Here is a 14,362-nt window from a genome sequence, read left to right on the forward strand (position 1 = left end):
AGGAACTTGTACCAGTGGAAACCCCCTACAAGGACATAGTGGAAAATGTTTACTGCTGAAGATGAGCTCACAAACAAAAACTAGAGAATATATGGGGAGTATTGCTACATGGAAGGCTGTCCACAGACTAAAGCTAGAAAACTTCATAGCAGAGTTTAAAGAAAGTAGAGGAAGATTAGAGGCACTGTAAAAATCTGTATTAGAAATTGTGGTTTTCAGTCCTTTTTAGGATGTTTGTCAGAGTGTTTGAAAACAACAGATGCCCAGACCCCATGCTTAGAGGTTTTGGTTAAATCTAAGCATGTAAGTTGATGGTACTGGTAGTGATTTGTAATATTCAAAGAGACTTGGGATGAGATAGCTACCATGAAACATTCATAAAACATTGTAAAATATGGAAATAAAAAAGTTATTTTAATTAAAAAAATCAATATATTGTTAAAGATGAAACAAGCTGAGAGATTCCCACCACTGTTGTTCTTGAGTAAGTTATAGTTTACTGTGAGATGTCAATTATCATACCTTTTAATTCTAAAATAATTTTACAACCATTGAGATGTGTACACTTGAAATTATGTTAGAATATTTTTATATCACACTTCATAAAAATCCTGAATTCATAATTTGTATTTTTACCCCTGTGACTTGGTGATCTGTTCCTGCCACTAGAGAGTGTTCTTTCTATATTGGTCACACTGCATGGTCCTATCACCGTCTACCAGGTAAGTATCTCAGTTTGATGATTACTTATTGTAATTTTTACTTTCAGTGGCATTCCTTGTTTTGTGAGTATATAAAATATGTTCTTTAATTCTGCAATTTTTTTTAATCTAGAATTTTTTGTTGAATTGTTCTAGAAATTATTATTTTCCTCATCTGATCTTAATTCCTCCTATGCTTAATTGCATTCATTGATTTTTCTTTTTGACCTTTCTTTCCTTTACCATTAATGTTTTATATACTAAAAGCCACAATTTTATATTTGATAGAATTTCATAATAAATTATTTTTTAGAAATGAAAAAATGTTGAAACATAAAATGAGTTTCTCAAAACTGATTTCTCTAGTACTTTATTATATAAATATATTATTGCTTTTTTGTGACTTTATAGAATTATACTTATTGAGTTAAAATTACTATTTCAATATTCCTTACTTTATTAACATGCTAGATTTGTCAATACTTTCATCATAATTTTGAAAAACCTTATTTTTAAAAAATTGATTTCTGAAGCCTGTATGTTTCTACTTAAGTATCTTGCATTCAAAATAATTTAACTTTTACTTCATAGTCCAAGCATAATAAATAATATTATGGTTTCAGTCATCAAAGATACAAGTAAATGTAGTAACCAAAGAAAAGGACACCAAAAAATAGGAAAGAAAGAGAGAGAGAGAAGAGGAGGGAAGGAGAAAGGAAGGAAAAGAGGGAAGAAAGAAGGAGGGGAAAGGGAAAGGAAGGAAGGAAAAATTTTTAAAATTAAGATGCACGAATATATTTTAGTGTGACTCAATAATTTTTTCAGTTTCAAGCTAAACAGTCTATTGGGAATTTATCAAGTAAAGTCATGATGCCATGTATTGTATAGTTATATTAGTTATACCAACAATAGTGCCAAGCTCTACATAATTATATTAGCAAATTACTATAAAAATATTCATTGTTGGCAGAACAAGATTTGAACATTTAAAATTTCTTCTGTAAGACATCACAAGAGTATTAGATTGAGCTCAATAAGCTAGTTACAATGTCTTGCAGTTAATAGCTGAAATCACAGTAGCACACACAATTGCAGAACAATTCTCTTAACTAGCCTGCATGGAAATTGTCAACATTTGGTGCCAATAAAACAAGAGAAATAGAAAGGCTTTGTTTCTGAAGAACAAGGTTAGTACTCACAATGATAACATGTGAGTTGATATAGATAAATCACAAAAGTGGATTTTTAAATCCAAAATATTTTTATTACAGATTGACTCACCTGAAGATATTAGTGACTGTTCTTGGTTAATAGCACTAGTTATAAATCTTGGAACATTATTGAAAGAATGTCAGTTATTCTGCTAAATATTTCAAATAAATTACTTGAATAAGCAGACTTGTCTTTTACTCAAGTGTGCTCTATAAATATTAATCTTTTCTATAAGTCCCATTATGAGATGAAAGCTGGGAAACAGTGAGAATAAAATCTATGTACAGATACCTAGTGAGTTTAAAAGCAGAGCAGGGAAATGTCCCACAATCCATTAAGGGAGGATAAAAAGATGGCAGAGAGAAAACAGAAATAAGGAGACATAGAGATTATGGTGAATCTCTGTAACATACTTATAAAAGAAGAGCAGTAAGAGGATATAAAGTGAATGTTAGGGAGAAAATATTTGAAACAATCAAACCTGAGAATATTCCAGAATGAACAAACATATGAATCATCAGATTGAGGAGCACCCGGAGTTGGAATAGATACATCACAGTGAAATCACACAACATCAGGCCAGAGAGAAAATTCTAGAACCTATCAGAGAGAGAAAATCAGACTATTTACAGAATAGTACCAGGACAAACAAACTTTTCTTTAGTTACAATGGCTGAGAAAATAATTGTATATGATTACTTAGAAAGTTTATTCCCAGAGGAAGTTTACAAAAGAACTATCAAAGGGTGTACTTCTGTAGGTAAAGAAAATGTGAATGCAGAAGAAAGGAATAAGACAAAACATTAATAATAAGAATACATATTGGTAAAATAAAACAATAATTTAGCTAAGTATTAATAAAAAATAAGAAGTAAAATACAAAGAAAAAAGAATAAAATTAATATAGATTTTATGGTTAATAATAAATGTGAACTAAATCTGCAAAAATGACATGAGAGTCGGGGAGAAGAAGTTCATAAGAAACTGAAGTATGTTGTGTGTCTTTTTTGCCTTGTTCTGGATAAAAAGCAAGGCATTGATTAATATTAGCATTTATGAGGGAAAAATGTAGATATAAATGTTAACAACTAAAAGGAAAAGTAAGAAGAAATATACACTGTGCAAATGTGAAGATGAAACTTAAGGGAGGAAAAAAATTAACAAAAGTCAGATGAGGGTAAAAACAACAACAACAAAAAATAAAATTATGTCAAAAGAAAATGACTAAAACAGTCCAAACTGTCAGTAATTGCAACAAATATAAACAGACTTAACTCCATATTAGGTGATAAAAAGTCTTTCATCAGGAGAAAGCTGAAATTCAGATATATGCTCCTTTTAGAGAAATAAATCAGGACATACAGTAGTTGAGTGTAAAGGGATAGAAAAATAAACACACAATAGTAAATGCTATCTCATAAATCCTGGTGCAGGAAAGTTAACCACAGGTAAATGAGAATGCAAGGTAAATGCTGTTAAAAGGGGCAGAGAGTCCATTTTAAGGGTTTTGTTTTGTTTTGTTTTAAAGGGTTATTGGGAAAGAAAATTTTTCCTCTACCCTTATAGGCTTTTATAGCTGGTTCATTAAAAGAGACCTAAGACAGATAGACAGAAAAAAAAATTAATTTCATACATACAGGAATCTCACATAGATATGAAAGACTCAAAGACAGTCAGATAACTGGGCTTATATGCCATACTCAGCTACAGGGAAAGTAGGGGTCAGGAAGAATGTCATTCACAGGAAGATGAGAAGAGTATAGTTTGGTAAACAAATGTTTGTCATGCCATGCAGAGACAACAGGACACAGAGAGGAATGTGGACAAACAGACCCTGCCAGCTTCCCCAGCTTACCACACCAGCCGATACTCTTTGTAGTATCTCTTGTAATAACTCTCTTCTTGGACCAGGCCCTCTGTCTAAATTCTTTTAGGCAGTTAAGGGAGAGGTAAAGTGTTTCTTGAGTCTGCTGGGTCTTGATTGCCTTCAGCTCAAAATAATCCTCATACCAAACTGGCATATTTTGGGATTACATATTCTGCTCTCCTTTTTTATCAATTGTCCAAACATAAAAGGCAAAGGAAAATGACAATTGAAAACAACTGTGTGGCTCTTAGGTCTGAGAAAGGAGGGAAAGGGGCAGGGCACAACCTTTAAATGAATGACATAGTCATTGAGGGTGTGACATAAACTGGTTAGAACCAATTAGGCCCAAGATGGTGGAAGATTCAACTTCCAGTAGACCTTGAACCACATTATACACTCATTGTAATGCATTAACATGCTAAATGACACACCCACAGGCACCATGACAATTCCAAGGTCAATCATGAAAGGCCAAAGAGTGGTCAGTGGCCCAATTCCTGAAAATCCCCACCCCTTCCTCAAAATACTTGGAATAACCTTCCCACTCAAGCGCCTATGAAATTACCCAGCCCATAAAAACTAAACACCCCTTATACAGCCACTCTCACTTTGTGAGACGGACCTCATTCTGTCTAGGGAATGTGTATCTCCCAGAGCCTCCCACCTTCTGAGATGGCCCACAATCTGTCCATGGAGTGAGTATCTCCCTAAATAAACCTGTTAGCCTGCTTAATTCTTGGGGCAGAGCCCCCTTGACTGCCCGCTTGTGTCCCTCACAAGTGTCCTATATTAATAAATCCACTTCTTACTGATCACTTTGCCTCTTGCTGAATTCCTTCTGCACTGAGACATTAAGAACTGAGCTTCATTAAGTCCTGAAACCAGGTGAGTGGTTTTAATTAAAAGACAGTGGGTTCAAGTCCCAGTCTGAGTTTTGGCTGGGTTTGAATCACATCTGAGGTGAGATTGGGTCCAAGTCCCAATTTGAGAACAGGTGTGAGGTTTCAGATCCACTGTCACCAAATAGAAGAAAATAAGAGACAGCTAATGTTTATCTGTGCCACTTTCATATTTGCCATGGTTGTCAATAACCATTTTTAATGGACTCAGTAATTACTTTTTACAGTTTGGTTTGAAACAGAGTCAATGTTACATTATTTTACATAATAAACAATTTATAGTTTATTAATACTATTAGATTAATATTGGGTTCTTTTTATTTCATTTCAAAACAACATTTTACTTATTACTAGGCAATTCATTGTCCTTATAAAAGTCCCAGAAAATATAATATCAGAAAATATATAAAATAATCAGTTTTAATTCCAACATATAAAGGTAACTATTGCTAATATTTTGAATTGTGTTCTTTCAAAAAGGGTGGTGATGATGATAATAACTCTGATTCATTGTGTTCTTACTATATATCGAAGATTATTGACTATAGCAGCTATATTATTTAATACTCACAATAATATTATTATCCCTCTTATAGAGGCATGGAGAAGTTAATAAGCAGAATCAGGAATAGAAACCATTCAATCTGATGTAGCAGGGCTTCCAGCTAGAACCTACACTGGAATTTAGAAACGACTGTCTGTACGTTTCTTGCAAACAATTAGAGCCACCTTACCAGAAATTTATGGTCATATACATACATATGTAATATACATATGAAATTGCAAACACATACATACATACACACATACATGCATACATATGTGTATGCTAGTGTGTGTGATTTTGTGATATAATAAGAAATATATATTTTGTTTTTTGTCACAGCTCCTGGCCAGACCTCCTAAAACCCTTGTAATTTCCTAAGTGTTAAGATCTATAGGAGCATCCTTTGTTATAATATTTGGTTTTTATCCTCAGCTCCTAAAAATAACTCCAGAGTGAAAAAAGTGAAAAGTTAATCTTTTGTCATTCATAACAAGACTCTTTCAACCACACCTGAGTTTATGTTAATGATGTGACCTTTGGAAAGGCCCTAAGGATTGGAATGGGGGTGGGAGCTGGTTGCCAAGGGAACTAACCTAGTAAAAAGAGCATTAAAACTTTCAGCCCTACCCCCAACCTCCAGGAAGAGGAGTTTGAGTTTGAGTTACTCATCAATGGCTAGTGATTTAATCAATTATGTCCTGCATAAGGAAGCATCCATAAAACACCCTAACCTAAAGAGTTTAGAGAGCTTCTGGGCTGGTGAACACACCCACAAACTGGGACGTAGCACACCCAGGGAAGGAATGGAAGCTCCATACCCCTTCTCCAAGGCTTGTCCTATGCATTTATTCCATTTGGCTATTTCTGAGCTACCTCCTTTGTAATAAATGGGTAACTGTAAGTAAATTGCTTTCCTGAGTCCAAAGTATGAGAAATCCAGACTTGTGTTTGGACTCTAAAGCGGGGGTAATCTTGTGAGACTTGAGTTCTTAACCTATGAGATCTAACTCCAGGTAGACAGTGTCAGAACTGAATTTATTGTAGGACACACAGTTGTTGTCCAGAGAATTGGAAAACCTACACATTTGTTGTAAGAAGTTCTTGACCTAAAACCGATAGTCTGCTGTGTATGTCTCCAGTAAAGATGGGTTTACCCGGCATCAGCAGAGAATTGCAGTTCAGTTTCTGCAACCATCGTGAGCCATTTGAATGTCCCCGCACAGCAAAGGAAGGAAAACACTTTTATAGGGAGGAAAAGGAAATTGCGAGGGCTATTGTAAACAAAGAGTCCATGGCTTTTCATTGGTTGAATCCTTGCGAGGAAAGAAGAGTCTTTCTGCTCATTGGTCTCTGCTATTGTGGCAGGGAGTGAGAGCTTCCCTTTCTGGTCTCCAGACTCTATTTAATCGAGGTTTCTGTTTATGAAGTTTTTATAAAGTGTTGACAGCAGTAGAAAGGAAACAGTATGTTTCCTTTTAGTGTGTGTGCGTGTGTGTGAGACTTAAAAAATTATGGAAAAGAAATTTGTCCTAATGAAGACAGAGTTTGTCATTAAAATCTTGCCTCAGTTAACAAAGGCTTAGTTTTTTTAATGAAAGCAGTAATTCTAAAAACAAGATGGATTTTGATATTTAGATCCCAAACTCTGATGGGAGTCCAGGGAAGGATTGGATGTGATAGTAAAGGAAAGGGATCCAGGCTATGAATAAAACAGAGAAAGCAGAAGAGCTGTTTCACAAATACGTTTTCACTTTGTCACACTTGATTGGTTTTAAATGGTGCTATTTACTTCACCAAATACCATGTAACTAGTTATTTTTGGACTTCTAACTGAAATAGGTTTTAGCAAATGGCAAACGCACACTCACACACTCACATACATATTTATATACAGCACTAAATACTTCATATTGCCTGTATTTTAAACTGCTATTATAGGATTAATCACTTTACTAATATAAACAGAGAGGACTCAGTCTAAATACTATGTTGGCAAATATTTCCAGTTTGTGAACATCTTTAAGGAAAAAAATGGGACTGCATACATATACAGATTCAACGGCCATACCATTCTTTCCAAAGTTAGTCATAGAATTGCAACTTTGAAAGTTGTAGCTTTAAAACACATATACAATTGAAAATTTACCTAGGAAAAACTTTATATTAATTATTGAAACACATGAAGTAAGGTGCTATTACTAGCTTCCATTTCTCCATAATATTTTGCGTTTTCTCCCTTAAAGAATTAGTATATTGAGAAAAAGTTGCAGGGAAAAATTGCTTTGAATAGTTTTTCAGGGCACTTCCATAAATAAGTCAGCTCAGATTTTGCTTGGAATCGTCCAATCTTATAGATTATCGATCTATCATCTTCCTATGTACTATAAAACATACTAATATATTTCCTTACATGCTCATAGTATAAATATATACTCTGTATTATATTTATATCTATGTATCATTATAATAGTATGAACTATACTATCTAATAAAGTAACATATCAATGGTATAGTTTAGTATAGATACTAATATATGTGTATGTTTTGGGTAAATTGTGTCCCCCTAAAATTCATATGTTGAAATTCTAAACCCTACTACCTTAGAATGTGACCTTATATGGAAACAGGGTCATTGTAGATGTAATAGTGAAGATCAGATCATACTGAAGTAGGATGGGCTTCTAATTCAATGTAATGGTGGTGTCTATATAAAAAGGGGAAATTTGCACCCAGATACCCACACAGGGAGAATGCCATGTGAAAATAAAGACAGAGATTGGTGATACTTCTACAAGCCAAGTAATGCCAAAGATTTTCAGTAAATCACAAGAAGCATAGAACAGATTTTTCCCCACAGCCTTTGAAAGGAACCAATCGAGCTGACAATTTTAGCCTCCAGAACTGTGAGACAACACAGTTTTGTTGTTTAAGCCATCTAGTTTGTGGTACTTTGTTACAACAGCCTTAGAAAACTAATATAATATTTTATACTATACTACATAATATACATATCTACATAATATGCTACTGTATCTATACTAACATATACCTACCTATCCAATATAAAATGTAGTGCCACCATTCTGAAAGATGCAAAAAGTTCTAAGATAAAATAAAAATACAGTTAATAGGTTAAGGGAGACATAGCTTTGTTTTATTCTAATAACCTGAATGTAAAATCTTCAACTGTAATTGGGCTTGTTGATTGATGTAATGCTTATATAAACATAATAGCTTGTAGGAAGGCAATAAAGAGTTGGAAGTTACTTTTGAGGTTATTTAATCCAGCATCTGTCTCAGTACTGGAATACTCCCCATAAGATCCTTGACTGACAGCCAATTAGCTTCTTTCATGGGAACAGACAGAAGGGTGTGATGGAGTGCCTAAAGGCACCAGGGAAAAGTTAAAAAGAGGAAGTGATAATTAGACTGAGTTGAAACATGGGCAAGAATGACAAATTTCCCTAAGGCTAGAGTACAGTGAGTGGGAGAGGAAAGTGGGAAGTTAGCGGGAGAAGCTGGCCTAGCCAGTTTGTGAAATGTCTTACATAATAACCAAGGGAGCCTTGACTAGCCTTTTGGTGACGGGGACTTTTTAGAACGTTTATGTCTAAGAGTAATAAGATACAAAGTAAATTCTCCTATTATTAACAGGTATATCATATCTTAGGAAGCTCACACTTGTAAAAAAAAAAAAATGGAGGCGCTTTGGAGAAAGATCAGAATGCAGGCAGCTGGATCAATAATGGAATGTTACTTGGTTTTCTAGTACCAAAGAATTTGCAGTTCCTCATCTGGTATTTGACTAATGGACCTTATTAATCCTGAATGCAGAATCCTATGATTTTGAGGATCAAAAACCACTCCAGATAATTTAATTTCTATTCTTGTACTATCCAGGTAATCAGAGAGCTGGGTACTTAGCTTATATTGTATTAGTTCCCCATTCTTTCAATCACTCAAAAATCATTATTAAATGGCTACTCTAAGCCAGACACCATTCTTGGTGGTGGGTGATAGTAGTGACATAACAGCCAAGTGTTTGCTTCTTGGGCCACGATGTATTACTTTTGGAAGGGAGGGGGGTAAATAACAAATAATTTTTAAAAATGTATACATGTTCATTTATACTCATTACATGCTCATTATCACATGTTCTCGTAAGTTCTGTGAAGATGATAAAACAGAGTATTATAACAAAGGGACTGGGTTGTGGAAGGGGGTCACCTTGGACAGGGTCAGTGAGGAAGTCCTCCCAGAAGGGGTAATGGTAGGCAGTGGCCTGAATGAACTGAGTTAGCCATGCATGTGAAGATCTGGAGGGAAAGGTTTCGAAGAAAAGAGGAAAGTGATTGCAAAAATATGAAGTTCTACTGAATTGGGTTTATCTGAACGTGGGAAACAAGGGCGGCATTTAAGAACCTTACGGAGAAAAGCTGAGAAAATGCTAGCTTTAAAATGATATCTGAGATTTAGGTAAGGACCACTTCATGTAGGGCTTTGTAGAACCCAGTTAAGAGATCAGACTATGCCACATGTAATAAAATACCATCAGAGGATTTGGGGAAGGAAGGATGTGATTTACATCTTATAAAGATCTGTCTGATCTTCAGGAAGAGAGAGAATGGTCCAGGAGCAAGAGAACAAACAGATCCTTTTAAAAGTACTTTCACTGAATCGCAGTTTGACCTTTTTTGAGAATCACAAAGTCCTTTCTTAAATGTCCTCAGGAAAATAAATAAATATATCTGGTTTAAATACAAAGAAGAGTCAAACATCTCCCAAGCAAGTAGCTTGTACTTATTTGATGGATGATTATAGATCACTTTACTAATCACTGTGTTTGCATCCTGGACTGCAAGTAAAAATGTAAGGAATTCCATGTAGTCTATTACATGCAATAACCTAATCACTGGAATTCTTAACTGAAGTTCCATCCTTCTTTTCTGTTTTCCTTACCTCTTTCATTTATATGCAAACTTATACTACATTGTATAGTGCGTAGCTATTCAGTATACAAGGTATGCCTTTGGAATCAGCCTTTAATCTTGTTTGATTGGTTCTTTTTCATCTGAATAAGTTTAAGTAGAGAAAGTCATGGTCTGATGATAAGTAAATTAATCATTAAAAAATTAGATAGATCTCCAAATATCCTAGGCATTATATCAAAGCATGTTCTGTGTATCACTTTAATTTCAATACGCATAACAGATTTTTTGTGTTGTATAGTCATGTTTATTACCAAAATAAGTAAATGCTATGGTTCTAAACAGAAAAGAGCATTGTAATACACATTACAAAAGACTATTCAAACACCAAATTCTAAGTCCTTAATACATAGAAAGTAATTTAAAATCAGAAATTATAGTTCAGTATCTTTGTCACAATTATAGGGAATATTACATTTATTTTTATAACTATTTTCATAGTTTACATATGCATGTGACTTACTCCAAAAATCCTCATGCTGTAAGCTACAGATATTATTATCATTGATTTATGAAGCATTCAATGTGACTTTCTTAATATGCTAAAATTTTATGACATTTGCAGATTTCATTATATATGCATGTAGATACTTATATACACAAATGTGCTTATCATATTTAACATCATGACTGAATTTTAATATTTTTATGCTAAATGACCTTTACAAGTATATATGTATATATATATATAATGATTGTGATTTTTTATTAAAGTTTTAACACTGTAACCATTCAATAGAAGTCAATAGAAAATGTGCTTAACTAGAAATGCTAGATCGAGCTTCAAAAGTAAGAAAATAAAGTTTCAAGAAAATCTACTATGATTGTTCATAAATCAGTGTGTATTGAATTAAAAATGTGACAGTGTTCTAAGTTAGACTTCATGTAAAGCCTGTAGAGTCTTGAGAGCATGTCTTGACATTTCAAGTATATGCAGCAATTCATTGTATAAAAATGCCCTAATTCCCAAGACAGCAGCTCAAATATGTTGTATACCCGGAAAACATCTGCAAAGCTGCTTGCTTTCTTTTCTGGGGGGCTGTGCCGCGTGGCACGTGAAATCTTAGTTCCCCAACCAGGGATCAAACCCACGCCTCCTGCATTTGAAGCGCAGAGTCTTAACCACTGGACCACAAGGGAAGTCCCAAAGCTGCTTGCTTTCTGCAAAATTCTGTGTTTGCCAATGAAACACAGATCAAACTATTCAAAACAGAATATAATCCTAAAAGGCAGAAGTAAAATAGGGAAAAAACATCTTAATGATTATATGTTATGTTCAAAGGTCATGTATTATGTCAAAACCTTTAATAAATGTTTGCTTTTGCAACTGATGTTTATTTTTTGCAAGCATGCTGATTTTACAGTGCATAAAATGGAATCTAGTGATGTATAGTTTCTATTTGTACCTAACAATATCAAAAGGTGGTATAACTTTTATATTTATGCAGATGCATGATGATATCTCATATAGTATTTAATTAATTGTTAATTAATGTTCTTAAATAATTAATGTTAATGTTTTAACATTTGATTGGAATTGTCATTACTTTTTATAAAAATATTATGAATTGGATAGCCTTATTGCTTTATTTACAAGTGAGAAATTTATGCACATAAAATTTAAGTTATATATTTGACTACTAAGTTGCAGACCTAGGACTAAAACTGACCTATCTTGGTCAGTGTTCTTTGAATAAGGCATATAGCATTAAAGAAAATCCTTTGTAAGTTGAACCTTTGAGGTTCTCTTTACTTTTTGCCCTTCTAATAGACATCGTTCTGTTAAACAAAACTCATAAGCAAAACTACCTTCCTCTAAGTACAGTCATCCTCCAGATAGCAAGTTATTTTTTCCTGACTGTTTTCTCTGAGGCTTTCCTCCACTATCATTTCTCTGGATAACAATCATGTCTAAAACTGAAGGAATCATGTGTTCTCAGAGTTGAGAACTCTAAGTTTTTGCTGTCTTATCTCCTAGGCTTCAATCACTCCCAACACATTTCCTTTTTTCTGTCTCATATTGCTCCTAGATTGTGATTTTTATTTTGATACATGAAATTTAGAGAAAATTTGCAGAAATAAAAGAAATTCTTGTATATTCTTTACACAATTCAGAAGTTGTTTACATTTTGCTTTATTTCCTTTATTATTCTCTTTTTCTTATATACACACACATATTCTTCTGGAGCATTTAAGTTGATGCTGAGACCTTTTCACCTAAATATTTCAATCTATATTTTCTCAGAATTAGGAAATTATCTGATATATCTGCATTCTGTTATCAAAATCTGGAAAATTGTCATTATTGCATTATACCAGTCTATGCTCAAATTTTATCAATTGCTCCAATAATGTCTTTTTATAGCTATCTTAGCCTGCTCCAAAAATGAATTCAAGATGCTGCATTCATTGTATTTAGTTGCCTTATCTCATTAGACTCCTTGAATTTGGAACATATGCTGGCTCAGTCTTTGTCTTTCTTGACATTGACATTCTAAAGACTACAGGCCAGTGATTTTGTAGAATGCATCTCAATTGAGGTTATCAGATATTTCCTTATGATTTGATCCAGACTATGCATAGTGTTGTATTTTATACCCATATCAAGTTACACAACAAGTGCCTCATTCCAAAAAGTTCTTTCATGCGTCTTCCTAGTGAACTATCTCCATTCCCTGTCTAGAGGGAATAATTGTTATGTTTTTTCTTCACAGTATACTTGTTTTGCATGTTCTTGAACTTTCTATAAATAATTTTTTAATAAAATGTTAAGATATTTTCCTTTTCTTCCCTGCTTCTCCCAGATTTTGGTCTATTTTCTTTAAAAGTATTTTTTAACGAGCAGAAGTATTTAGTTTCAGTGAAGTTTAATTGGTTTTATTTTATTCTTTTATTATTATTTCTACATCTGATCTAAGGATACTTCACTTAACCCCGAAGTTGCAAAGTTATTAAATAATTTTGTATGTGGAAAGATACAAGAGTCTAGATTTCCCAACTCCACTCTATATTTAGTTTTTCCAGCACCATTTAAAAAAATATATATATATATTGCCCTTAGTTATTGAATTGCTTGCTTCCTATTGTAGAAAAACAGTGTATGAGTATTTTGGGTTCTATCTTCTGTCTGTACCAATTGTTGTTTACTTATCCTTATTTGGTTTTACTTTAGCTTTTTTTTTTTTATTAATTAATTTATTTTTGACTGCATTGGGTCTTCGTTGTTGGGTCTTTGTTGCTGCGCATCGGCTTTCTCTAGTTGTGGTGAGTGGGGACCACTCTTCGTTGCGGTGCACGGGCTTCTCATTGCGGTGGCTTCTCTTGTTGCAGAGCTCGGGCTCCAGGCGCATGGGCTTCAGTAGCTGTGGCACGTGGGCTCAGTAGTTGTGGTTTGTGGGCTCTAGAGAGCAGGCTCAGTAGCTGTGGCTCACGGGCCTAGTTGCTCCGTGGCATATGGGATCTTCCCAGACCGGGGCTCGAACCTGTGTCCCCTGCATTGGCAGGCAGATTCTCAACTACTGCACCACCAAGGAAGTCCCTATTTCAGCTTTACATTGAATCTTGAAATCAGGTTCTCCAAATTTGTTTTTCTTCAATATTTGTCTGTACTTACTAGGTTCTTAATATTTCCATACAAATTTTATGATCTTCTTGCTGCTTGCTATTGAATTACAAAAAAACAAAACCCCGAAGCTTATTGGTAGTAGAATTGAGAATGAGGTGAAGTTATAGATAAATTTGGAGAAAGTGACATTTTGAACATAGTGAGCCCTTTACTATCGTTACTCTGAATTCTTTTTCAGGTAGACTGCCTGTTTCCTCTTCATTTCTTTGGTCTGGTGGGTTTTTACCCCCGTTTTGCTTAACTTACTGAGTTTGGGGTAACCTTTTCACAGGCTGCAGGTTCGTAGTTCCCGTTGTTTTTGGCGTCTGCCCCCTGTGGCTAAGGTTGGTTCAGTGGGTTGTGTAGGTTTCCTGGTAGAGGGGACTGGTGCCTGTGCTCTGGTGGATGAGGCTGGATCTTGTCTTTCTGGTGGGCAGGACCACGTCTGGTGGTGTGTTTTGCGGTGTCTGTGACATTATTATGATTATAGGCAGCCTCTCTGTTAATGGATGGGGTTGTGTTCCTGTCTTGTTAGTTGTTTGGC

Source organism: Balaenoptera ricei, chromosome 18 (assembly GCF_028023285.1).
Source record: "Balaenoptera ricei isolate mBalRic1 chromosome 18, mBalRic1.hap2, whole genome shotgun sequence".
In the NCBI taxonomy this organism is placed as follows: Eukaryota; Metazoa; Chordata; class Mammalia; order Artiodactyla; family Balaenopteridae; genus Balaenoptera; species Balaenoptera ricei.